The following is a 26,444-nucleotide window of genomic DNA, read 5'->3' on the forward strand; positions in this document are numbered from 1 at the left end:
ATTGTTAAAATGTCTATACTGCCTAGAGCAATATATACTTTTAATGCCATTCTGATCAAAATTCCACCGGTATTCTTCAAAGAGCTGGAGTAAATAATCCAAAAATTTGTATGGAATCAGAAGAGACCCCGAATCGCTAAGGAAATGTTGAAAAACAAAAATAAAGCTGGGAGCATCACGTTACCTGATTTCAAGCTTTATTACAAAGCTGTGACCACCAAGACAGCATGGTACTGGCATAAAACAGACACATAGACCAGTGGAACAGAGTAGAGAGCCCAGATATGGACCCTCAACTTTATGGTCAATTAAGCTTCGACAAAACAGGAAAAAATATACAGTGGAAAAAAACAGTCTCTTCAATAAATGGTGCTGAGAAAACTGGACGGCTATAAGTAGAAGAATGAAACTCGACCATTCTCTTACACCGTACACAAAGATAAACTCAAAATGGATAAAAGACCTCAATGTGAGACAGGAATCCATCAGAATCCTAGAGGAGAACATAGGCAGTAATCTCTTCGATATCAGCCACAGCAACTTCTTTCAAGATATGTCTCCAAAGGCAAAGGAAACAAAAGCGAAGATGAACTTTTGGGACTTCATCAAAATCAAAAGCTTCTGCACAGCAAAGGAAACAGTCAAGAAAACAAAGAGGCAAGCCACGGAATGGGAGAAGATATTTGCAAATGACAGTACAGACAAAAGGTTGATATCCAGGATCTATAATGAACTCCTCAAACTCAACACACATGGAAGAGGCAAACATATCAAACAATGGGCAGAAGATATGAACAGACACTTCTCCAATCAAGACATACAAATGGCTAGCAGACACATGAAAAAATGTTCATCATCATTAGCCCTCAGGGAGATTCAAATTAAAACCACATTGAGATATCACCTTACACCAGTTAGAATGGCCAAAATTAACAAAACAGGAAACAACATGTGTTGGAGGGATGTGGAGAAAGGGGAACGCTCTTACACTGTTGGTGGGAATGCAAGTTGGTGCAGCCTCTTTGGAGAACAATGTGGAGATTCCTCAAGAAATTAAAAATAGAACTTCCCTATGACTCTGCAATTGCACTCCTGGGTATTTACCCCAAAGATACAGATGTTGTGAAAAGAAGGGCCATCTGTACCCCAATGTTTAAAGCAATAATGGCCATGGTCACCAAACTATGGAAAGAACCAAGATGCCCTTCAACGGACGAATGGGTAAGGAAGATGTGGTCCATATATACTATGGAGTATTATGCCTCCATCAGAAAGGATGAATACCCAACTTTTGTAGCAACATGGATGGGACTGGAAGAGATTATGCTGAGTGAAATAAGTCAAGTGGAGAGAGTCAATTATCATATGGTTTCACTTATTTGTGGAGCATAATAAATATCATGGAGGACAAGGGGTGTTAGAGAGGAGAAGGGAGTTGGGGTAAATTGGAAGGGGAGGTGAATCATGAGAGACTATGGACTCTGAAAAACAATCTGAGGGGTCTGAAGTGGTGGGTGGGTGAGAGGTTGGGGTACCAGGTGGTGGGTATTACAGAGGGCAAGGATTGCATGGAGCACTGGGTGTGGTGAAAAAATAATGAATACTGTTTTTCTGAAAATAAATTAATTAATAAAAAAAGACATATAGCACAGAGTATTTCACAATTTAACAACTTACCAATCTTAATAGCACATTAGTGTAAAATCATTTCGTTTAACGGGCAATTTAATCCCAACTAATCATCACATTAAACTCAATGTTTGAGAGAGCTCTAGAGATCTAAGTGGTGTTCCAAGTGGAAGACAGAATAGGAGCACACACTCCAATATTATAACCACTGAGTGAGAAGAAGCTGAGACCTTTGTCCCTGGGACACTCTAGCCAGGTTAAGCGGAAGCAGTTAAGCATGAGCAGCAAGACTCCAGATAGAGAAGACTGAGGTTTTTATCCAAATCTTCATTCCTTTCAGTCATAAACTGGATCAAGGAATGAGGAAGTGGTTGTACACCAATGAAGCCTCGCCTTGAACCAAGATTATGCTTTTCTTCTCTAATTAAAATAAATAAATGAATTAATCACCTTATTCTACGAAATAAAAGTGCTCACCGTTCTTCTATTTTCTTACCCTTGCCCTTATTACTCTGACAAGACAAAAAGATATGAATTAACTTTATGAGAAGACACAGAATAAGGCTTGGTTGAGGAGGATCTTGACATGGAATTACCATACCTGCTTTAGGGTTGCAAATGTAAAAAATGTAAGGCGATTTTCACAGATACTTTGAAAACACTTTGAGGGGTAGATTCAAATATCTAGAACAGCAGTTCTTTAAGTATGGCTGGGGGCTACATGGGACCCCTTGGAATCCTGTAGGAGATCCTTGTGTTCGAAACTATTTCCGTAGTAAAGCTAAAATATTATTTGCCAGGCGCCTGGGTGGCTCAGTGGGTTAAGCCGCTGCCTTCGGCTCAGGTCATGATCTCGGGGTCCTGGGATTGAGTCCCGCATCGGGCTCTCTGCTCAGCAGGGAGCCTGCTTCCCTCTATCTCCCTCTCTGCCTGCCTCTCTGTCTACTTGTGATCTATCTCTGTCAAATAAATAAATAAAATCTTTAAATAAAAAATAAAATAAAATATTATTTGCCTTTTTCACTCTCTCACTCTTCTGAATGTATGGCCTTTCCAGAAATTACATGATGTGTGATGACATCACTTTTTTGGCTAATGGAATGCATGCTTGCATATTCTGGTGTGTTCTACTTCTACGGTAGAGGTTTAGTATTTAAAGGGGTGAGTTTTCAGATATTAACTCAGTTTGTTCTCAGCTTCTACTGTGTTCTTAGTAGTGGTGTCTGGTTATTCCTGCTATAATCTCTGTAACCTCACTGTCATTCAATAAATGCTCCTTTTGAATCTCAAAGTTTCCCTTGCAACCTACACAGAAACACAAAAGAATTAGGTACCATTTGTTAACTTGTTTCACAGTCGTTATTTTTAAGTTTTCAAATGAAAATGAATTTTAATTTTAATTGAAATTCATTTTACAGTTTAGTATTTTTTATTCTAAAGAAGTATTTCAAATATGCTTTTTCATAAGTTTGAGTTGCAACTATAAGACTAACATTCTCAACCTACACCTATATTGTCTCCATTTAAAAAATGATGGAAAAAAAAATGAAATTGACATATCAGAAGTTTTCTTTCTCTCTCTTTTTTTTTTTTTTAAAGTAGGCTCCACAACCCATGTGGAGCCCAATGCAGGGCTTGAACTCACAACCTTGAGATCAAGACCTGCAATGGCATCAAGAGTTGAATGCTTAACCAAGTGAGGCACCCAGGTGCCCAACATTATTAGAGTTTGCTGATTCATGGAAGGGAAGAACCTACTCCAAAGAAATTGGGTAAAATTACAAATAAGTAATGAAATTGTGATGCAATCCATATTTCCCTCAACTTTATAACTGTTAATAATTTATCTTACTGTGCCTTATGCAATGTAACATTTGAAAAACAATACTTATGGTGCCTGTTAAATTGCAGTATCATTTTGAGACCCATCATTTTTCATATAAAGAAAAAAGAATGGAAGATTTTAGAAAAGATAAGCTCTTTAAAAGGCAAACATTGTTTATTATGCTCTAATATATTATTTTATATTATATTATAATGCTTTCAAACCAGAAATGAAAGAGTCACTGGAGCATGTTACAGGACTCATTATGTTATACAGCTGGAAAAGCATGCACACACACACACACACACACACACACACACACATTTTATGTTCAGTTAGTCAACATATAGTATATCATTAGTTTTTGATGTAGTGTTCAACAATTCATTATGAGAAGCACACATATTAGCTGACAGAGTTTTACAGTTGACATTGCTGAATGCCTACTAGATAAAAAGTCAAAAAATGAAATCACAGCACTGTCACTTGGCAGTGATACAGTAAGTCATCCAATTAAAGATTTAGCTGCAACAGGATACTGAGCTGATCCCTCATCTGAAGTATCACTGTTTGCCTGAGAAATGGATGAATCTCCAGAATGATGGACTCACTGTTTGCTTTTATTTGTCTGTTAATAAGCAGAATGAATCATCAAAGATTTCTTTTATGTAAATCTTTGGCAACAGAATACAAGAGATGCTGAAATATTCAAAGTACTGAATAGTTTCTTTGAATCTCAAGGTTAGCAACAAGTGTGTTAACAACATTTGCCCCAACGTTACAAAGGCAGTGGTGGGTAACAATTCCTGGCACCTCCACAAAAATCAAGGCAGTAGATCCCAACTGTGCTAACTGTATCTTCACCTAACTGTATCCTTCACCTTCAAGCATCATCAGGAAAAAAAAAGTCAGTTTCACTTAAGAATGTCCTTGGTAAAGCAGTAAAAATTACTAATTCTATTAAACCCTAACCTTGAGCAGACATCGTTATAACAGTCTGTGTGATGAAAAAATGATAGAATGGGAAATACGGATGAAGTCCCACAAAATAGATTTCTTGAGGAAAAGCATCTGGGCCACTGCCTGAGTTGTAAACTGAATTAGTCATCTGGTTCGTGAAACGTCATATTCACTGGAAAGAACTGCCAAACAAACTACGGTTATTCAGACTTGGCTATCTGGCAGACATTTCTTGAAAATGAATGAGGTGAGCCTTGTCACTTCAAGGAAGATAAGTGAAAGTATTGTGGACAAGGATAAAACTCAAACTTACAGGTAAAAATTAGGATTTAGGAAAACTTTTATCTACTCCCATGAGATCGAGAGCTTCCCAATACTTAAAGACTTTTGAGTAACATCAGTGTGATATTAACAAATGTGTATGTGATACTATATAATGGAATGTTTCAGTATTTGGAAACATCTGGATATCTTAAGACACTAATATTTTTCCAATAACCAATGCACTACGTTATGATATCACATAAAAGATCCATTAAGAATGAGTAAGGCATGGTAATAAAAGGTATAGCACAGAGAATACAGTCAGATAGTGTTGTAGTAACATTGTAGGGTCACAGGTAGGAGCTGAACTTGTAAGCATAGCATAAGTTACACAGTTGTCAAATTACTATGCTGTATACCTGGAACTAATGTAATGCTGTCAACTATGTCTCAGTAAAAAAAATAATAATTTTAAAAATCCATTAAAGGTGTAAGATACACCAACAGATTTTAATGTAACAGAGTACAAAGTTTTTTAAAATGGCTTCAGATTCCACTTTGCAACTAACCTTTAAGAAACCACCACTGCTTAAGTTCTCCTGCAGTACCAAAGAACGGCCTCGATCATTTGAAAAGGCTACTAAAGGACTCCTCTCTTTTCCATCTACATACCTATGTAAGATCATTTTTTCTTCGCATGTTTCAATGAAAACAACATGTTGCAAATTGAATGCAGAAGCAGATGAACATCCAGCCATCCTCCATTAAGCAACACATTAAAGAGAATTGTAAACATGTAAAATAATGTCATTATTCTCACTACATTTTCTGTTTTATAAATATATTTATTCTTCATAAAATAACTCACACATTAACATGTCATGGATTTGGTACTGTGATTTGAAATGAGTAAATATTTAATCCTCAGTTTTAAAATTTGCCCACATAAACAAAGGTACATTGGGGTTCTCAATAATTTTTATGAATGTAAAGTGATTGTGAGTCCAAAAAAAACTGAGAATCACTAATCTAGAAAACAGAACTCACTTACTTCTTTATACCAATTAATGCTACAAATAGTATTAATGATAAAACTCATCTGCCCCAATTTTCTCTTTTCTGTTTAAATTTTCTCATGAAGGGGCGCCTGGGTGGCTCAGTGGGTTAAGCCTCTGCCTTCGGCTCAGGTCATGATCTCAGGGTCCTGGGATCGAGCCCCACATGGGGCTCTCTGCTCGGCAGGGAGTCTACTCCCCCCCCCCCCCCCGCCCCGGTCTTCCTCTCTGCCTGCTTGTGATCTCTGTCTGTCTAATAAATAAATAAAATCTTAAAAAAAAATTTTTTTTCTCATGAAAAGCAGCTATCCCTATCTTCCACTCCTGCAGTAACAATTTTATGGCCCAGGTCAAAGTAAACCCTAAAGCACCTGACAGTCCTCAGAGGTGAAGCAGGAATTACCAGGCACCTTTCCCTTTGGAAATTCCCCGACAGGTTAAAGGCTGGATCTATGACAGTAACTCCCCATGTCCTCTGGGAGTCCTGACAGGTTAATATAAAAGCCTTCTTCTACAACAGGTATTTTACTTCCAAGGAAATAATGAGCTTTGAAAGAGGCTTTTTGAAAAGTTCCCTGAGTAGAATATATTTACATCAAGAGGGAATTACAAGATCAAAACTATATTACAGAACTCAAAAAAATATTGTCTAAAAGTAGAAAAAAAATACCTAAGAACCTAAATGTGTAAGCCAAGCAGTCTGCATTTAAAACTTTTTAATTTGCAAACTTGTCTATCTACAGTTGAAGATTCCACTGGCAAGTCACCAGGTAAGTTTTTAAATTAGCTTTAATGATTACATTTTTGAAATAGAAGGACTAACTCAAAGTACAGAACAACTGAACACATTTTTTAGACTAAGAGTTACGAATATCTTAACTAAAGGGCTTAAGAGGTATGTGACTGATAACACTGTGCTTCTCAAATTTCTTTCTCTGGCAGACCAGATGATGATGTAATGAATCATTGAGTCATAAACTGCATATCGCCTCTCAGCTGTTTGCAATCAAATACTAAAAAGGCTGCCATAGTTGGGGCGCCAGGGTGGCTCAGTGGGTTGAACGTCTGACTCTTGGTTTCGGCTCAGGTCATGATCTCAGGGTGGTGAGATAGAGCCCTGGGTCAGTCGGGGCTCCCTGCACAGTGGGGAGTCTGCTTCTCCCCCCCTCCCTCTGCCCTGCTCATGCTCTTTCTCTCAAATAAATAAATAAATCTTAAAAAAAAAAAAAATGCTGTCATAGTATCACTAGATACTAGTAATTTTCTTCTTAAAAAAATCTTATTTCCAAATATTGACAAATGTTACCTGAACTACTTTTTTACTACTTTTTTTACTTTTCAAATAATTTTCATGAATTTCCAAAAACACGAGTCATTTCATTTACATTACATTACAGTATTTTTAGAGACAAGCAACCACATTTCTGTCTGCTCTAAAAGTGCTTTAACAGGCAGAAGCACTGAGAAAACATGTGCTGGGTTTCCACAAAGAGCTGTCCTCACACAGGCCTGTGCAGGACCACACAAGCCCTAGCAACATGCAGCAAGCGCAACCAGAAGGTGACATCTTCAAGTTTACACCAGCACAGTTGCCTGGTATCTTTGTGGCCAGAGGTGCATTCCCTTATCTGACAGAATAGACAGAATCACTGTTTAACAAACCCCCTCTTCTCTATGACAAAATTATTTTCAGTAATAATAATGAAATGAAATGGATAATGATAATATCCAGAAAAGAAATGCAGACACTTTCCTTTATTTAACTTCATATGAACAGTCATACCATTTTTAAGTAAAATAAAAGAGTAGAAAAAGGGAGAAGTGGACCCCTAGTTGGCTCAGTCAGTTAAGCACCTGCCATCGGCTCAGGCCATGATCCCAGGGTTTTGGGATCAAGGCCCCGCATCGGGATCCCTGCTCAGCAAGGAGCCTGCTTCTTTCTCCCCCTCCGCCGGTCACTCTCCCTGCTCGTGCTCTCTCTGTCAAATAAATAAAATCTTAAAAAAAAAAAAAAAAAAAGGAAAAAGGAAAAGTAACAGATTCATGTACTCAATTATATTAGTGTTTTTGAAAAAAGTAAATGACATTTCCATATATCAGTTCATTATAGAAATGAATAGTATTCGTTATGTTGAGCCTTAACTTCTAACAATGTCAAGAACTTTGTCAAAACTGATCTTCTTTGTGTGTATATGCTTTATAAAGAATAAAGCCAGATTTGTTAATCTATCCTTTCATAGTTGACAGAGGAACACTTTTTATTAATTTTAATTTATTAAATTTCATTTTTTTCAAATGAAGCCCAAAATATGCAAATATTTTGGGGGAAGTATTAGACAGAAAGTTAAGTCTGACAGAGATTCATAGAAAATCCCACTTCTCATTAAATTCCAAAAAATGCAGTAGTACCCATGCCTTTGTTTCTTTGAGAACCACTCCAAGTATTTACAAATGCCTCTGGGGTGAAAAGTATGCCTTCTGAAAGTAGCAAAATCAAAGAAAATGCCTACATGATCGTGAACACAGACATTACTTGATCTACTGCTTTAGAACAAGTATCCAGTTCTTGGTGAAAATGCCTGGGGTATTCAACACAGCTGTTTCGATTCCTCTGGGCACTGTAAGAGCTCATCTTTTGTTGCTCCCCCTGACACTCTTCTTCAGAATTTGATTCTTTTTTTCTATGTAAATGTTCATTTCCTTACATTTTGTTGTTGCGCAGTAAATAGCCTTCACCAAAATTTCTGTGTGCTTATCTTCAAAGAGAAGTTTGAAAGCTTGGTATTTCACTGTACATTGTTCAAGGCAGATTCTGGCTATTTGTGAATAATGTTTGTATCTGATTAACCTCAACTAAAATTCTACACAGGAAAAAAGAAAGATAATTCAAAAGAGGAAAACTGTAGTAGCAGAGGACAAAATCTAAGCGGATTCTCATGCATCCACATGTCTTTGGATCACAGAGTACTTCAAAGTGGACATTAACTTTTCAAAATTTACTGTATCCTTGCCTCCTAATGAGCATTCCATCTCATCTAGGAAAGACTTTCTGTAGCTTTTTCCAACAATGAGATTTAAAAGAATGAATAAAACTTTTCCAAAGTTCACAAAACATCACACATGAAGAAATGTTTCCCAAAAAGAAAACTTCACAAGGTTCAGAGAATGATTTCCAGAAGACAGAAATCAAATATGAGATTAATCTCTTGGATTCCTGTATGAACTCCAACGCAAATATTGGCCACATATGCAGCACCCTCCTGTCACTGACCACAACAGAGGTTTATGAAACAAGCATCCAGTTGTTTCAAGGTACCCTCTGTGAGGTCAGCTGCAGCCTTTCCAGAAATATAAGAATGACTTTTTTATATCAATTCTTATCACCTTTTATACAGACAAATCTTTTATACAGAGTTAGATTTGATCTCTATGAAGCATCTGAAGTGTTAACAAAAAGAATTCCAAGTAGGGGTGCCTCGGTGGCTCAGTGGGTTAAGCCTCTGCCTTCAGCTCAAGTCATGATCTCCAGGTCCTGGGATCAAGTCCCACATCGGGCTCTCTGCTCAGCAGGGAGCCTGCTTCCCCCCTCTCTCTGCCTGCCTCTCTGCGTACTTGTGATCTCTCTCTCTCTCTGTGTCAAATAAATAAATAAAATCTTAAAAAAAAAAAAAGAATTCCAAGGCATTTTGGTTTTTTTAATATCTGCCACTACTAAAACATACACTGATAGTTTTAAAACAATTAACAATTCGCACAGTTGTGGGAATGGCTAACTAATCTTCAAGAAAGCAGGAAAGAATATCCAATGGAAAAACGAGTCTCTTCAACATATGGTGTTGGGAAAATTGGACTGCCACATGCAGAAGAATGAAACTGGACCATTTCCTTACAGCACTCACAATAATAGACTCAAAATGGATGAAAAACCTCAATGTGAGATAGGAATCCATCAAAATCCTAGAGAAGAATACAGGCAGCAACCTCTTTGACCTCAGCCACAGCAACTTCTTATTAGACATGTTGCCAGGGGCAAGGGAAACAAAAGCAAAAATGAACTACTGGGACTTCATCAAGATGAAAAGCTTCTGCACAATCAACAAAACTAAAAGGCAACTGATGGAAGGGGATAAGATATCTGCAAATGATACATCTGATGAAGGGTTAATATCTAAAATCTATAAAGAACATTTGAGACTGAACACCCAAAAAACAAATAATCCAGTTAAGAAATGGGCAGAAGACATGAATACACATTTTTCCAAAGAAGACATTCAGATGGCCAACAGACACATGAGAAGATGCTCAACATCACTCATCATCAGGGAAATACCAATCAAAACCATATGATGAGTGAGATATCGCCTCACACCTGTCAGAATGGCTAAAAGTAACAACACAGGAAACAAAAGATGTTGGTGAAGATGTGGAGAAAGGGAAACCTCCTTACACTGTTGGTGGGAATACAAACTGATAGAGCCATTCTGGAAATCAGCATGGGGCTTCCTCGAAAAGTTAAAGATAGAACTACCCTACAATCCCACAACTGTACTACTAGGTATTTACCCAAAGGATAAAAAAGCACATATTTGAAGGGCCACATGCACCCTGTTGTTTATAGCAGCGCTATAAACAATAGCCAAATTATGGAAATAACCCAGATGTTCACTGACTGATGAAAAAAGAAGATGTGGTAAATACATATACAATGGAATACTATTCAGCCATCAAAAAGAATGAACTCAGGGCACCTGGGTGGCTCAGTGGGTTAAAGCCTCTGCCTTTAGCTCAGGTCATGATCTCAGGGTTGTGGAATCGAGCCCTATGTTGGCTCCATGCTCAGAGGGGAGTCTGTTTCATTCTGTCCTTCTGTCCCTCCCCACCAAAATAAATAAATAAATCTTAAAAAAAAAAAAAAGAAAGAAAGAAAGAAAGCAATCTTGCCATTTGCAACATGGATGGAAGTAGTGGGTTTTATGCTAAATGGGGTAAGTCAGTCAGAGAAAGACAAGTACCATATGATTTCACTCATATGTGGAATTTAAGAAACAAAACAGATGAAATATGGGAAGGGAAAAAGAAAGAGAAAGGGAAGCAAACCATAAAAGATTCTCAATGACAGAGAACAAACTGAGGGTTGATGGTGGAAGGTGGATGGGGATGGGCTAAATGGGTGATGGGTATTAAGAAGGGCACTTGTTAGATGAGCACTGGGTGTTTATGTAAGTGATGAATCACTAAATTCTATTCCAGAAACCTGTATTACACTATACATTAACTAACTAGAATTTAAATAAAAATTTGGAAGAAAAAAATTAATAAATAAAGAATTTCAATTCTAAAGATATTAAAACTAGTAAAATATTTCATATATCAATTCAAATATCCACTTACCAAACAAAATATTATATATTCTACATCTCAGTTCACACTTTCCCCCAAGTTTTTTTTTTTTACAGACTTTATTTTTTTAGAGCAGTTAAGATTCATGGCAAAATTTAGGGGAAAGTATAAAAACTTCTCATATACTCTTTGCCCCCACAGTGCATGGTCTTCCCCATGACCAGCATCCTCCACTATGGTGGTACATTAGTTACAACTAATAAACCTGTATTGTCATACAGAGTAGTTCCACTGCTCTCAAAATCCAGTACGCACCACCCCTTCCCCTATCCCTCCTCCCCACAGTCCCTAGCAACCACTGATCTTTTTACCACTTCCACAGTTTCATCTTTTCCAGAATGTCACATACATGGAGTCATGCCATATGGGCCCTTTCACACTGGCATCTTTCACCTAGTAATCATCATTTAAGCTTCCTCCAAGTCTTTTCAGAGCGTAATAGCTCTTTTCAGCACTGAATAATAAACAGTCCATTGTCTGGATCCCCAGGTTTACTTATCACTTCACTTAACTGAAAAACTTCCTGGTTGCTTCTAACTTTTGGCAATTAGGAATGAACCTAATGTAAACAGCAATGTACAGATTTTGTGTGGACATACGTTTTCAGTCCTTTGGATAGTAAGCAGATCAACTGCTGGATCATTTGGTAAGAGTATGTTTCGTTTTATAAGAAACCACCACACTGTCTTCCAAAGTGACTGACTGTATGTCCCACTCTGCATTCCCACCAGTGATGAAAGAGAGTTCCTGTGGCTGCATATCCTCACCAGCATTTAGAACTGTCAGTGTTCCAGGTTTTGGCCTTTTTTTTTTTTTTTGGTTTTTTTATTTATTCACTTGACAGAGAGCACGAGCAAGCCAGTGAGCAAGTGAGATCATGAGCAGGGAGAAGGGTCAGAGAGACAGGGAGAAACAGACTCCCCACTGAGCAGGGTGCCTGATGCAGGGTGCCAACGCAGGACCCCAAGATCATGACCTAAGACACCCAGGTGCCCCATGTTTTGGCCATTCTAATGGGTGTATAGTGCCATCTTATTTAAATTTGCATTTTCCTAATGACATGTGATGTGGGTTATCTTTTCATATGTTTATTTGCCATCTGTATCTCTTCAAGTTTGCTACGGTCTTTAGTCCATCCTTTTTTAAATTGGTTTATTTTCTTACTGCTGAGTTTTAATAGTTCTTCGTGTATTTTGTTTAACAAGATATGTCTTTTGCAAACATTTTCTCCCATCTGTGACTTGTTTTCTCATTCTCTTGACATTGTCTTTGGCAGAGAAGTTGTTCTGAATTTTTTTTTAAGATTTTTTATTTGAGAGAGAGAGAGCACAAGTGCAAGCAGGGAGAGGGGCTTAAGAGAGGGAGAGAAAGACTTCCAACCTGACTCCCTCGGAGTGTGAAGACTGATGTGGGGCTCGATATCACGACCCTAAAATCATGACCAGAGCCAAAATCAAGAGTTGGATGCCCAACTGATTGAGTCACCCAGGTACTGCCCCAGAAGTTTCTAATTTTACTCAAGTTCAGCTTATCAATTATTTCTATATTAAAATTTTAAGCTTTAGGTCACACTGAAGTAGCTCATGTTTAGTTTCTGTTTTTTTATAATCACTCTGCTATTGTTGTTTCTAATCTACTTTTAAATGCAACAATATGTAAGAAGACAGAGACTGGGGACACAAACCATTCCAAAACAAGTTTAAACTGTTTTAAACTATTATAAACTTACTTTCAAAATGACTATATGCAGCTGAGTCTCCATGATCCTGGGGACAGCTATATAACTAAGAGTTCTCCAAATTTATGTCCATGTAGAATATAACATTTATTAAAGAGTTAATAATAAAAATGCACTAATTGAAGCCTACATATATGTTATTAAAACTCAAGAATAATTGCACAGATGGATAAAACCTAAACCAACAAAAGATTCTGCAGGGAAGAGTATTTAATCACTGACACTGTACAGAATTGCCAGACACACTAATACACATAATGCACCCACTTACTGCCTGTACCCAGGGCTAACTGCTCCCATGACCCAGTCTGGGTAAGCTGCTATCCACAGCCATTTTGGAAATATTTAATTAAAATGTGACAGTTGGAAAGACAAAAGGGTGGGGGGCGCCTGGGTGACTCAGTCCATTAAGTGTCTGCCTTGGGCTCAGGTCATGGTCTTGGGGTCCTGGGATCGAGCCCGAGTCAGGCTCCCTGCTCAGTGGGGAGTCTGTTTAACCCTCTCCTTTTGTCCCTCTCCCTGCCTGTGCACTCCCTCTCTTTCTCAAATAAATAAAATATTAAAAAAAAAAAAAAAAGGGAAATTTACTGAGATGAACAGTGTCCTTCAAAATTCAAATCACTCAGAAACTCAAATGTGACCTTATTTGCAAATAGGGTCTTTACAGATATAATTAGTTATTAAAATGAGGTTATACTGGCTTAGGATAGACCCTAATCCAAAGGCTGCCATCCTTGTAAGAAAAGCAGAGACACACACATACACAGAGAAGGCCATATGATGAGAGAGACAGAGATTTGAGTAACCCAACTATAAGCCAAGAAATGCCAAGGATTACCGCAACCACCAGAATCTGGAAGAGGCAATGAAAGATCCATCTTGGAGCCTTTAGAAGGAACATGGCCTGCCAACACCTTGATTTTGGACTTTGAGCCTCCAGGACTACGAGAAATTAAATTGTTTTTGTTCTAAGCTATTCCATTTGTTACAGTTGCCCTAGGAAACCAGAGACCCACAGAGGGTGACATACTTCACAATCTCTGTTAACTCTCAGTACTGATCAGATGTACGAAGTAGTCAGAAATACACCTCAATTATTCTGAATTCCACATTTTTTTGGCTATGTACTTGTTAAGGTCTTTAAAGAGCCAAAAGCAGCATTTAGAAAGAAAAAGAAAAGAAAAAATCTCACAGGCATTGTGCTCTCTTTCTGCCCTGCAGATACTGCAAAGATGAAACTGGGAACTTAAGAAACAAACAAAGCAAAATTTGGGGAAAAAAAAAAAAAAAGAGGAATAAATCTCCATCGTTTTCTAATTGTAATAGCTAGGGGCAGTTTTTTATCTCTTCTGGTTTAGGAACTGCGCAAAATAATTTCTAATTCTGGAATACATATTACTACATTGTCTATTTCCCTACATAATTTAATTAGAGAATCTTGATGCTAAGACAAATACAAACAACTGCTTTCTGTTGCTTTTAGCAAGATTTACCTTACACACGGACTACATGGGAGACTCTTACAAAATAAGTTGTGCTAACGAGAAATACCAACTAATTGATTTACTATTTTTCTAGAAAGGTTAAACTGTAATAGTCCTTCAAACGTACTTTTTATGTCTTTGACATGTATTAGGTAGGAATTCAGTATAATCAATTAGTAGGATAAAAATATTCAATTAACCTGGGCAGAAGATGGCAAAACAGTGATTAGGAAGATTTTTTTTAATCTCATTTACCCAGAGCAGCCTTTCCCACTAAACGTATACACAAAACTTCCTTTGTTAAAAGCAAGCTGACTCTACCAAACTTGCACTTTAGGGTCCCTGTGAAATGACTTATTGGACAGAATTTATAAGAGCCCAATGCCTATCTTTTATTTTTTAATTTATTTTTAAATTTCCTATATTTTCTTCATATGACCTCCCTTCATACTTACAGTATGAATAACCTCAAAGTTATTCCTTTCAACAATAAAAAAAGTTCAGTCATTCAGTCAAAAAAATATTATCAAATATCAAATATTATCAAATATCAAATATCATCAAAAAGAATGTCAAGATATTCTTCCCTGTTCACAAAGAAATGTAGTCAGCCCTTTCCCCTCCTATTAGACCCAGTACATCTCTGCTGCATGGGCTGCATCCAAAATTCCTAACTTCTCCAAGGACTTTTTGTCTGAGTTAACTGTGCTGCTGTCTTGAGACAGACTGAGTAAACAAAAAATAAAATACCCTTATGTCTGGGCATGTGGGTGGCTCAATTGCTTAAGCGTCTGCCACAGGGCCTTGGGATCGAGTCCCACGTCAGGTCTCCCTGCTCTTCGGGGAGCCTGCTTCTCCCTTTGCCTGCTGTTCCCCCTGCTTGTGTGCACTTTCTTTCTCTCTCTTAAGTAAATAAAATCTTTTTTAAAATGAGTATGTCTAATCTCAGTGGAAGAGAGGCATGAAAGATATAAAACTGAAGCAAGATGGATTACAATAAGATAGCTTCAAAATAGGAACAGTTTTACATAGAGCAAGCCCAAGGTAACAACAGAACTGTCAGGATACCAGAGCCACTGAGGTGAGATAAGGAGGTGTCTGTGAGGAGAACAGAAGTCCTGACACAACAGCCAGCGCTGGGGGGCACGTGAGCATGGGCAGTAGAAGTGAAACCTAAGCCCTCTGGAAGGCAGCTCAGCAGGCTCTCTCAAAGCTGACCTACGTGTCGCCTGTGATCCAGTGATTCCCCGCCCAGCACAAACCTTGTGCTCTGACTGATCATCATTAATGTTCACAGGGTTTTAGAGGGGCGGGAAGTGGCAGGGAGGGGTGACCCTGGTGATGGGCATTAAGAAGGGCACAGACGGCACGGAGCACTGGGTGTTATACGCAAACAATGAATCATGGAACATTCCATCAAAAACTAATGATGGACTGTATGGTGACTAACATAACATAAAAATAATTATAATAATAATGTCCATAGTAGCATTACTCAGAATAGCCAAACCTGTAAACTACCTAAATTTCAACAGTAGAATGTATAATACATTGAAATATAACACAACAGTATAAACAAACTACAGCTATATATAACTACATACCTAAACACCACAAGTATAATGTCGAGCCAAGTTGGCCAGACACAAAAGAATATATACCATGTGGTTCCATGTACATAAAGGTCAAAGACAGACAAAAGTACACTAGAGTGAGAAGGCAGGAGAGTGGATCTTCGGGAAGGACAAAGGCGCAGTGATTGGGGACGCTCACAAAGGGGGAGGGGGAGCTTCAGAGGTACTAGCAATTGTTCTATTTCTTGATCAGGATAAGTGTAACATATTTCTTTTTCTAATCCCTCATCCAGCATTTCACACATGTTCTGTAGAGTTTTCTGTATGTGTGTTATACTTCACAATAAACAGAAAATAAAAAGAAATTCCAATCTGCCAACATGGATGGGCCTAGAGGGTATTATGTTAAGTGAAGTAAGTCAGAGAAAGACAAATACCATATGATTTCGCTTACACATGGAATCTAAAAGCCAGAACAAACAAATAAGAGCAGAAAAGAAAAAACAACCAACCACAAAAAAAAACAAAAAACAAAAAAACCAAGATCCATAAAAACAGAGAACCAACTGACCATTGCCAGACAGGAGGGGGTGTGAGGATGGGTAAAATGGGTGAAGGGGAGTGGGATGTGAGGCTTCCAGTTACGGAATGAGTAAGTCGCGGACATAAAAGGCACAGCATAGGGAATATAGTCAATGGTATTGTAGGAGTGTCACATGGTGACAGACAGTAGCTCCACTTAGTGAACACAGCATAGTGTACAGAGTTATCTGAACTCTATATTATACACCTGGAAATAACGGAACATTGTGTGTCAACTAGACTTCAGTTTAACAAGACAAGGAAAGAAACCCCAATCTGACGCATTCCCACCAAAGAAGTTAGACTAAGAGACCCCTGTCAACTCCTTGCTTGTTGAAACACTAGCAAGTCTGAAACCATCTGAAAATGTGAAGAAATTTAGGGCTGGCAAGTACTGAATTCCCTGTAAAAACCACCCTGGAAAGGTCAATTAGGTATTATTTCTCACTTACAAAATGTGAAATTAGTCTATACCATTAATCTAAATTTCAAAGGCAAACACTGATTCCTAAAACTTGCAGAGAGCTCAAATTTTTATTTCATTCCGGTTTTCTCTTCTGAGCAATCAGAATTGTGGGGAGGTGCAAGAGATCCTCTGATCAGCCTCTACCATCCTAGTCTAACGGACAAATGGACATAAATACTCTTCAACGTTCTCACTGCAAGCGCATGCTAAGGTGTTCCTCTGTGGCCCATTCTAGGGTGTACAACCTTCACCACCACCACCACACAGCCACTCCCATGGGTGACCTTGGTGTCACAGGCTCCACTCTAAATTCACTTCCTCATCCAACTCTTCCCTATTACAGATGAATGAAAAATTTCATGAATAACAAGTTAAAGAATTAGCAAATGTAGGGGCGCCTGGGTGGCTCAGTGGGTTAAGCCTCTGCCTTCTGCTCAGGTCATGATCTCAGGGTCCTGGGATCGAGCTCCACATTCTTCAGGCTCTCTGCTCAGCAGGGAGCCTGATTCCATCCTGCTTCCCAGCCCCCTCTGTCTGCCTCTCTGCCTACTTATGACTTCTCTGTCAAATAAATAAATAAAATCTTAAAAGAAAAAAAAAAGAATTAGCAAACGTGTCCTCAGCTCTCTGAGGTAAATCACCTTATTCCTTTATCCTCTTTTTTCTTTAATCACCTTCATGGCTATCTTCTAAGCCTTCTAATGAGCAGAATACAACACCGATTTAAATGTTACAGTAAGGTTTTAACAGGCTAACTAAAACAGTACCTTAAGGCTCTTACATGACATAGAACATTCTAGAAATAAGATAATTTCAAAAACCATAGCAGGGAAAGAGACCTAGTTTTAGACCCAATCCTCACCTCAAACTTTAACCTGTTGCTCAAATACAAGGAATTTCATTAGCATGTGTACAAGCAGGGTTGGTGGAGGGTCCAGAAAACAATTTCAAACCACACACCAAGACACCTTGTAAAACACCATCAAACCACCCTAACATGTCCTAAACAGAAATCAGTACTTTATCCAAAGTGAAGATATACCAACTTTCAGATGAAGAGATTCTGTTCTCAGCCTCAGATGAGCCCTCAATTCTTGTCCCAGAATCCTGCCATGTTGCCTTAACCCCTTCTAGCTTTTCTCTATAGTAGCTATCTCAAGACTTAACTTTCTCAAATTTCTCACTTGCCCCCCATTCCTCTCAACAAGACATTATATCCTAGTGCTCAGGAGAAGAAACAGTTACCTGAGCAGAACTCCCTAAATTTTCTTGCTAAGGTTCACTTTTCCTCTTAAGACTCTGCTGAAAGAAGAGCTTGCAATTCCCACAGAAAGAAATTATACCTTAAGTGGTCCTAGGGATCTTCAAACTTACTTCCATCCTTAAGCTCCATCCTTTCCTCTACAAATGTATTTTATCTTTAACCCCTACGGCAAGATAACAGAGCCCCTCCTCCCCCACTGAATCCATTCACTAGTGTGGTGACGTCATCCCCTACCTTATCAGAGATTTTGCCCCTGAACACCTCTCTGGTTTTGAACTGTTTTCAGTCTTGCCCTGTCTCTGGTTCTTTCCAGTCAGGATTTTGTTGTCATTGCTCTTCATTCTCTTAATGGTGTTCCTTCTTATGTTGCAACATTTGAACTTAACAGAAAAGTTGCAAAGGCAGTACAAAGAACTGAATACCCTCCACCCAGGGACCCCACTCAAGTTTTTTCAGTTGTCCCAATGATTCTGTTTATAGGGAAAAAAGATCAGGCACTGCACTCAGGTGTGACATCTCTGTAGTCTCTTTAAATGTGGAATAGTTCCCTACCCTTCCTTGACATTTTTTAAGATTACTGTAGACTGAAGTACATTTGAAGGTTTTAGCTCATGGAGCTCAATTTGAGACTGCCTGATGCTGCTACCTTAGGATTAGATCCAGGTTATCTGCTTTGACTGAACTGTCACAGAAGTGATGCCATATTCCTCTTTCCGGCTTGTTGGGTGGACACCATGTCACTTTGTCATGTTGGTGGTGATAACCTTAACCACTTAATCAAGATAGTGTCTGCTAGATATCCCCACTGTGTTTTTTTCTCCATTATAATTATAAATATTTTGTTGAGAGATGCTTTGAGGCTATATAAATATCTCATTATTTCATGCCATTTTTACCCTCAGTTTTAGCATCCATTCATATTTCTTACTTGAATTACTTACAACTATAGTAGTTATCAAATTATTATTATTCTAGCTCCATTATTCCTTCTACATTTATCAGTTGATATTCCACTTTAAGGAATCACTTTCCTTCCTCTCATTTACTTGTTAAATGGGTTATAACTTTTTACTACCGCTTTTTATTTTAATGCTCAAGTTTCTCAGATTTGGCCAGTGGGGGCACATTAAACAGTTCCAGTGTCCTTTTAACTTATTCCATCCTTCTTTTTTTTTAAGATTTTATTTATTTATTTGAGAGAGAAAGTACACACATGGGGGTGGGAAAGAAAGAGAATCTTTTTTTTTTATTTTATATTTATTTGACAGAAAGAGAGATCACAAGTAGGCAGAGAGGCAGGCAGAGAGAGAGAGAGGGAAGCAGGCTCCCCACTGAGCAGAGAGCCCAATGTGGAGCTCCATCCCAGGACTCTGAGATCATGACCTGAGCCAAAGGCAGTGGATCAACCCACTGAGCCACCTGTTGGGCTGGCAGGAAGGGCTACTAAAGATGGCGAAAGTTCCCGCCACAAGACCTGAGCTCGGACAGGAGAACAAAGGCCCAAGCAGGAATCTGAGACCCCCGCCCCGGGCTCCTGTGGACCAATGGGATCCCGATGAGCGGCGGGATATCCAAATAAGGGAAACTTGCCAAAAGACCCCTGACCTTTCCCCCAAGACCCCTTAAAAGCCCCCTCCTCCCTGCCTTGGGCGCGACTTCCGCCACTCTGCTTTGCAGAGTGGCGGAACCTCGCCCGAGGGTGCCCACCTCCTCCCAGCGCAACTTTCCTGGCTCCCCTTCTCCTGAGCCCTGAAACTTCGCCGGAGAGCGTTTTTAATAAATCTTGCCTTGCACCCACTTTGCCTGGTGTTGTGTTTATCTCGCTGGAAAAAGCTTTACATTTTGGTGCCGAAACCCGGGAAGGAGATTGAGCCCCCACACAGTGGGGAGGCTCTCTCCTTTCCCTGGCCGAACTGGACCTGCCTTTCCGAACGCCACTTCCAAAGCTGTGGTGAGTTTCCCCGATTCCGCCCCTCCTTCCGGAAAGCCCTGCCCTAATCGCGGCCGAGTCAGGGTGGACCCCGCCGGTCACCAGGTGACCTCCGTGACTCCAAGAGGCTAGGAGACGTCCTAACCTCTACGGCAGTCGACACAGTTTTTCCGCAACCCAGTGGTGGACGAGGGGATGCCTTCCTCCAGCCCTCGGGTTGCCCGACAACGAATCGTGGGGACCTCCCAATCCAAATTCGACCCTAAAACATCCCGGGGGTGTTTTAGGCCTGCTGGCCAATCTTAAAACCCTAGAACTGGACCAGGACCTGCGAAAACGATGTTACTGTACTGTCGCTTGGCCACAATACCGATTAGACAATCAGTCCCAATGGCCTTCGGAAGGCACGTTTAACTATCAGATTTTCATGGACCTAAATAACCTCGGCAGACACCAAGGCAGATGGGCCAAGGTCCGTTACGTCCAGCATTCTGGACTCTGCACTCTCGCCCCTTCCTCTGCTCTCACTGCTCCACCTCTCAGGTCCTCCTGGCCCGCTCCCCTCCCCCTACCCTGCCACCCACTGCTCCCAAAGACTTGGACCTCTCCTCCCAGTCTCCTCTCTCTGAACCCCCGGAGAGCTTCACCCACCCACTGACAAGAGGGCCCCTGGTTCCTCCTTCTCCTTACCGTGATCCTTCACCCCAAGGTCCCTTAAATTCAGGATTTCTGAACCAGCGCCCTCGTCTACCCCTCCTTCTCCCCCTCCCCACTCCTATCGAACTCCTGACAAATTTATCCGCAGTAAACGGGAAACTCCAATCAAAGTTTACTGAAGGTCAAATAGGCTCTTGTTATTTGTTAAAATCTGCTAGCAAAGAGATGACTAGAACTGATGGTGACTTGTGTCTCAGAGTTTTAATGGGTAATTCTTAAGGTAGCTTTCAAAGTCTTTGGTAACCTTTAACAGAATGGGATAAAATACCCAAGCGCTGGTCGCCGGAACTAGGTTTACACTTTTGAAATCTGTTGGTAAACACCTTTTGTGCTTAATTGAATTCTGTTGTAACAGCCGCAGGGCTACTGTTTGAGCTAGATCCTTTCGTAAAGAATGGAAGGGGAGACTGATCACCTCCCATTAGCCAGGGATTCCCAAAGGGGAGGGTGTCCAATCTGTTTGAATCTGAAGAGTGCTTGACTGCGTGAATGTGTCTGTATGGCTCCAGCCGCACTAGGGCTCGAAAGCACCCCCCTGAGTTAGTCTGCCCCCCAAGGGAGGTTGCTGGAGCTGAGGAAGTTGTTTGAGTTCATGCGCCCTTCTCTCTACAGGACCTTTCCCAAACTGAGAAACGTTTGGGCTCCTTTTCGGCCAGTTCTGATAACTATATTAAAGAATTCCAATATCTGGCCCAAGCCTATGACCTCACCTGGCATGATTTACATGTGGTCCAGACCACCACCCTCACCACAGAGGAGAGGGAACGCATCCAGGCTGCCGCCCGGGAGCACGCGGATCAGGTCCAGCTCACTGATGCTGCCATGCCAGTTGGAGCCTGGGCGGTCCCAGCTGTAGAACCAGGTTGGGATTATCAGGATGGCCAAGATGGCCACTGGCACCACGACCGCATGGTCCAGTGTCTCATAGCCGGCATGCGGGCAGCCTCTAATAAGGCCGTTAATTACGACAAGATTAGGGAGATTGTCCAGGCCCCTACGACAACCCCACCATGTTTCTTAACCAGTTGACCGAACCTTTAACCCAGTACACGCGCTTGGACCCTGCCTCTCCTGCGGGGGCCACGGTACTGGCTACTCATTTTATCTCTCAATCGGCACCAGATATAAAGAGAAAGTTAAAGAAGGCTGAGGAGGACCCTCAGACCCCCATTTCTGACTTGGTGAAAATGGCATTTAAGGTCTTTAATTCCCGTGAGGAGGCAGCTGAGCTTAAATGACAAGCCATATTCCAGCAAAAGGTTCAGTTGCAGACCCAAGCCTTGGTAGCAGCCCTGCGGCCGGCCGTCTCTGGGAGCCAGCAGAGAGGGGCAACCAATCACCCCCCCCAGGGGGGCCTGTTTCAAATGCGGGGCCGAGGGACATTGGGCTCGCCAGTGCCCCAATCCAAAGCCGCCAACTCAGCCTTGCCCTCAATGCCATTTGATGGGCCACTGGAAATCCGACTGCCCTAACCTCAGGGTATCTTCGGCGCCTCAACGTGGGGGACCCCCCGAGACAGTAAGTCTGGCCTTTCAACTGCTTGGATTGGAGGATGACTGACGAAGCCCAGACTCGGCCACCCCTCTCACCCAGGCTGAGCCCAGGGTTACGCTCCAGGTAGTGGGTAAGTCCATCTCTTTTTTGCTGGACACGGGGGCTACCTACTCTGTTCTGCCTTCCTACCCGAGACTTACTCGAACCTCACCAATTACTGTTATGGGGATCGGTGGGACCTCCTCCAATCCTAGGGTGACCCTTCCCCTTACCTGTAGCCTGGATGGGTTTCCCTTCCCCCACTCCTTCCTATGATTCCTTCCTGCCTGGTCCCTCTACTGGGTAGGGACATTCTCCAGAAACTAAGGGTAACTATCTGCCTCTCCCCTTCCTCCCCTCTATCCACCTCAACCCGTCTCATCCTACACCTCTCCACTCCCTCGACCCTCACTCCAGATGACCTACCTACTGTAGATCCTCAGGTGTGGGACATCTCAGAGCCCATTATCGCTTCCCACCTTACCCCAGTTAAAGTACAGCTTAAGGATAACTCTAAGTTTCCCTCAAGCTCAGTTCCGTATTTCCTTAGCCCACCGCTGGGGCCTGAAACCTATCACAGAACGGCTTTAACGTCAGGGACTCCTGATCCCCATCATTTCCCCCTGTAACACCCCATCCTCCCGGTACGCAAGCCCTCAGGGGCTTATCGACTGGTACAAGACCTTAGGTTTATCAACGAGGTCGTGGTCCCCCTCCACCCAGTCGATCCTAACCCTACTGTCTCGCGTTCCCCCAAACACCTCTCACTTTACTGTACTGGAGCTAAAGGATGCCTTTTTCACCGTCCCTTTGCACTCTGATTCCTATTTTCTTTTTGCCTTCACCTGGGAGGATCCTGACACGCATGCTTCTGGACAACTAACTTGGACTGTTCTACCCCAGGGGTTCAGGGACAGCCCTCACATTTTCGGCCAGGCCTACAGACTTAACAGCAGTGCGTCCTTAAGGCCAGTACTCTACTACATATGTGGATGACCTCCTCCTCTGTAGCCCCTCCCTCTCGGTCTCCCAAGACAACACCTCCACCCTACTTAACTTTCTGGGGGCCAAGGGATATCAAGTACCCCCCTCTAAGGCCCTCAACATGACCTTAGGGCAGCCCATCACGGTCTACTCTCCTGCCGACTCACAGAGCTCCTTAGCCACCGATACCTGGCCCATCTGACTCCTCGTCTCCAGCTATTCCATCTGCTATTCCTAGAGAACCCGCATCTCTCTCTCTCTCTACCCCCCCCCCCCACTTAAACCCTGCAACTTTACTGCCTATACCCTTGCCAGATAAGGGGTGGATCTACATCCAGGACAGGATTGCCCTGCCAGGCAATCTGGTGTACACCTTGATTACTGACATCCACCAATCCCTCCATAGTGGCCCATAGGCTCTCCACTATTTCTTCAGCCATTGTTCTATCATCCTTCCTTATCTAAGGTAATCGAAGTTGTCCACAGGGCTTGCAAAACCTGTTCCGCCGTGAATTCACAAGGAGGAATCCGCAGACCAGGGCCTTACCCACAGCTCCGAGGTCATCAGCCGGGGGAAGACTGACAACTGGACTTCACTCCCATGCCTCGCCATAAAATACATTAACAGGCTGGATCAAGGCATACCTCATGGCCCGGGACACAGCGGACGTAGTGGCTACAATACTCATCGAGCGCATCATCCCGAGATTCGGATTGCCCCAGACCCTCCAGTCGGACAACGGACCTGCCTTCATCTCCAGTGTAACCCAACAGGTAGCTGAGAGCCTCAACATAACCTGGAAACTTCACATCCCATACCACCCACAGTCATCGGTAAGGTAGAAAAGGCCAACGGGCTGCTCAAAGCCCAACTCACCAAACCTACCCTAGAAACCCATCTTTCCTGGCCTACACTTCTGCCAATGGCTCTCACCAGACTCCTGGCTACGCCCTGCGGGTCTTCCGGCTTAAGCCCATTTGAATTACTATACGGACGGCCCTTTCTTAGAAATCATAGCCCTCCAGCCATTTCCCTGCCTCTTTTATCCTATCTACCTTACCTCACTCTATGTCGTAGGGATACCCCTCCCTATTGACTGGCCACTCCCCAACTTCAGGGCCACGAATAATACGGTCCATATGGGCCCCATCGGGGGAAACATACCTATTATTAATGTGTCCTCCCTTACCACCGCAGCTGCCATATCACTAACTCCTCCCTCCTGTACTGTACTCCCTCGGGAATATTTCTCTTGTGCCCTCAGGGAATCTATCGCTGCCTAACCACTAATGACTCCCTGGGCTGTATATTCATTCTACTATCTCCTTCTACCACCATCTACTCTGAATCCCAGCTGCTGTCCATATTTCCCCAACACCATGGAGGAAGGGCTGCCTTCCTCCCATTCATAACAGGGGCAGGAATAGCCACAGGGGTGGCAACTGGAACAGCGGGGATAGGAACCTCCATAGACTTTTGTTACAGACTCTCCCAAGCCCTGAATGATGACATGGAACAGGTTGCTGACTCCCTCACAGCCCTACAGACGCAAGTCACCAGCCTGGCAGCCTTAGCTCTACAGAACCGACGGGCCTTAGACCTTCTGACCGCCGAAAAAGGGGGGACCTGCCTATTATTAAATGAAGAATGTTGTTACTTTGTTAACCAATCATATAGTTACCTCCAGGATCAAAGAACTCAGGGATCGGATCCAAGCACAGTGGCGAGACACGTCCTCCTGGGGCCTGGACCCCTACAACTGGGTAACCTGGCTGCTCCCTCTGGTGGGACCTGTATGCATAATCCTCCTTCTAATCTCAGTTGCTCCCTGTCTTTTCCGGTACTTGCAGGGTCGCCTACAAGAACTTGCCTGAGTATCTGTCAATCAACTCCTCCTCCAGCCCTACTCTCGCCTGCCCACTTCCGACTACCCCTATGACGACACCCCCTGTCAGCAGGAAGTAGCCAGAACCCAGTCGACGCCCCTGACACCATTATATTAAGCAAAAGGTCGGAATGTTGGGCTGGCAGGAAGGGCTACTAAAGATGGCGAAGTTCCCGCCACAAGACCTGAGCTCGGACAGGAGAACAAAGGCCCAAGCAGGAATCTGAGACCCCCGCCCCGGGCTCCTGTGGACCAATGGGATCCCGATGAGCGGCGGGATATCCAAATAAGGGAAACTTGCCAAAAGACCCCTGAGCTTTCCCCAAGACCCCTTAAAAGCCCCCTCCTCCCTGCCTTGGGCGCGACTTCCGCCACTCTGCTTTCCAGAGTGGCGGAACCTCGCCCGAGGGTGCCCACCTCCTCCCAGCGAACTTTCCTGGCTCCCCTTCTCCTGAGCCCTGAAACTTCGCCAGAGAGCATTTTTAATAAATCTTGCCTTGCACCCACTTTGTCTGGTGTTGTGTTTATCTCGCCGGAAAAAGCTTTACACCACCCAGGTGCCCCAAGAAAGAGACTCTTAAACAGACTCCCCACTGAGCGTGCAGCCCCAACATGGGGCTTGATCTCACAACCCTGAGATCATGACCTGAGCTGAAATCAAGAGTCTGATACTTAAGTCCCACATCAGGCTCTCAGCTCTGTCCATTGTTACTAGAGTGCCATTATTCTCAAGATCTCTAGGAAGGCCTGAAAAGAGCTAGGAAATGTGTGTGTGTGTGTGTGTGTGTGTGTGTGTGTGTGTGTGTCAGGATGTCTATCTGTAAATATACACACATGCATTTAAATTTGTATAGCTCTATTTTTATCTACATATGTTGAAAATCATGAGTTCCCACTACTCCAACTCCACTGGACTCAGGCCAATCCATTCTAGCTTTTCTCTTTGCTGTAAGTATACTACCTTCCACCATCCATGAAAAAGCTGGGTCTTGGTAGTTCGCTATATATACCTATTTGCACAGTCTCCTACATGTAGCCACTCTTCTGACCCCAACTGGCCACCATTCCCACTTGGCTCAGGGGTGGTTCCCATCAAACATTTCTCAGAGTCACCTACTCTCCCTGTCTCCACTTCCTCACCTTCAGGCACTTC

The 26,444-nt window shown here is 42.1% G+C and overlaps 1 protein-coding gene and 1 long non-coding RNA gene across 4 annotated transcripts in view; one reads left to right on the forward strand and one right to left on the reverse strand.

Annotated features, from left to right (window-relative positions):
- Positions 1-26,444, reverse strand: part of MANBA (mannosidase beta) — a 128,128-nt gene that overhangs the window by 49,653 nt on the left and 52,031 nt on the right. The gene's annotated exons all lie outside the window — the stretch shown is intronic.
- Positions 1,423-16,635, forward strand: LOC116584546. Its single transcript, XR_004283226.1, has 3 exons — positions 1,423-1,434; positions 1,776-1,783; positions 16,563-16,635. It is a non-coding gene; the product is annotated as an uncharacterized LOC116584546 (long non-coding RNA).

This window comes from Mustela erminea, chromosome 2 (assembly GCF_009829155.1).
Source record: "Mustela erminea isolate mMusErm1 chromosome 2, mMusErm1.Pri, whole genome shotgun sequence".
NCBI classification, from domain to species: domain Eukaryota; kingdom Metazoa; phylum Chordata; class Mammalia; order Carnivora; family Mustelidae; genus Mustela; species Mustela erminea.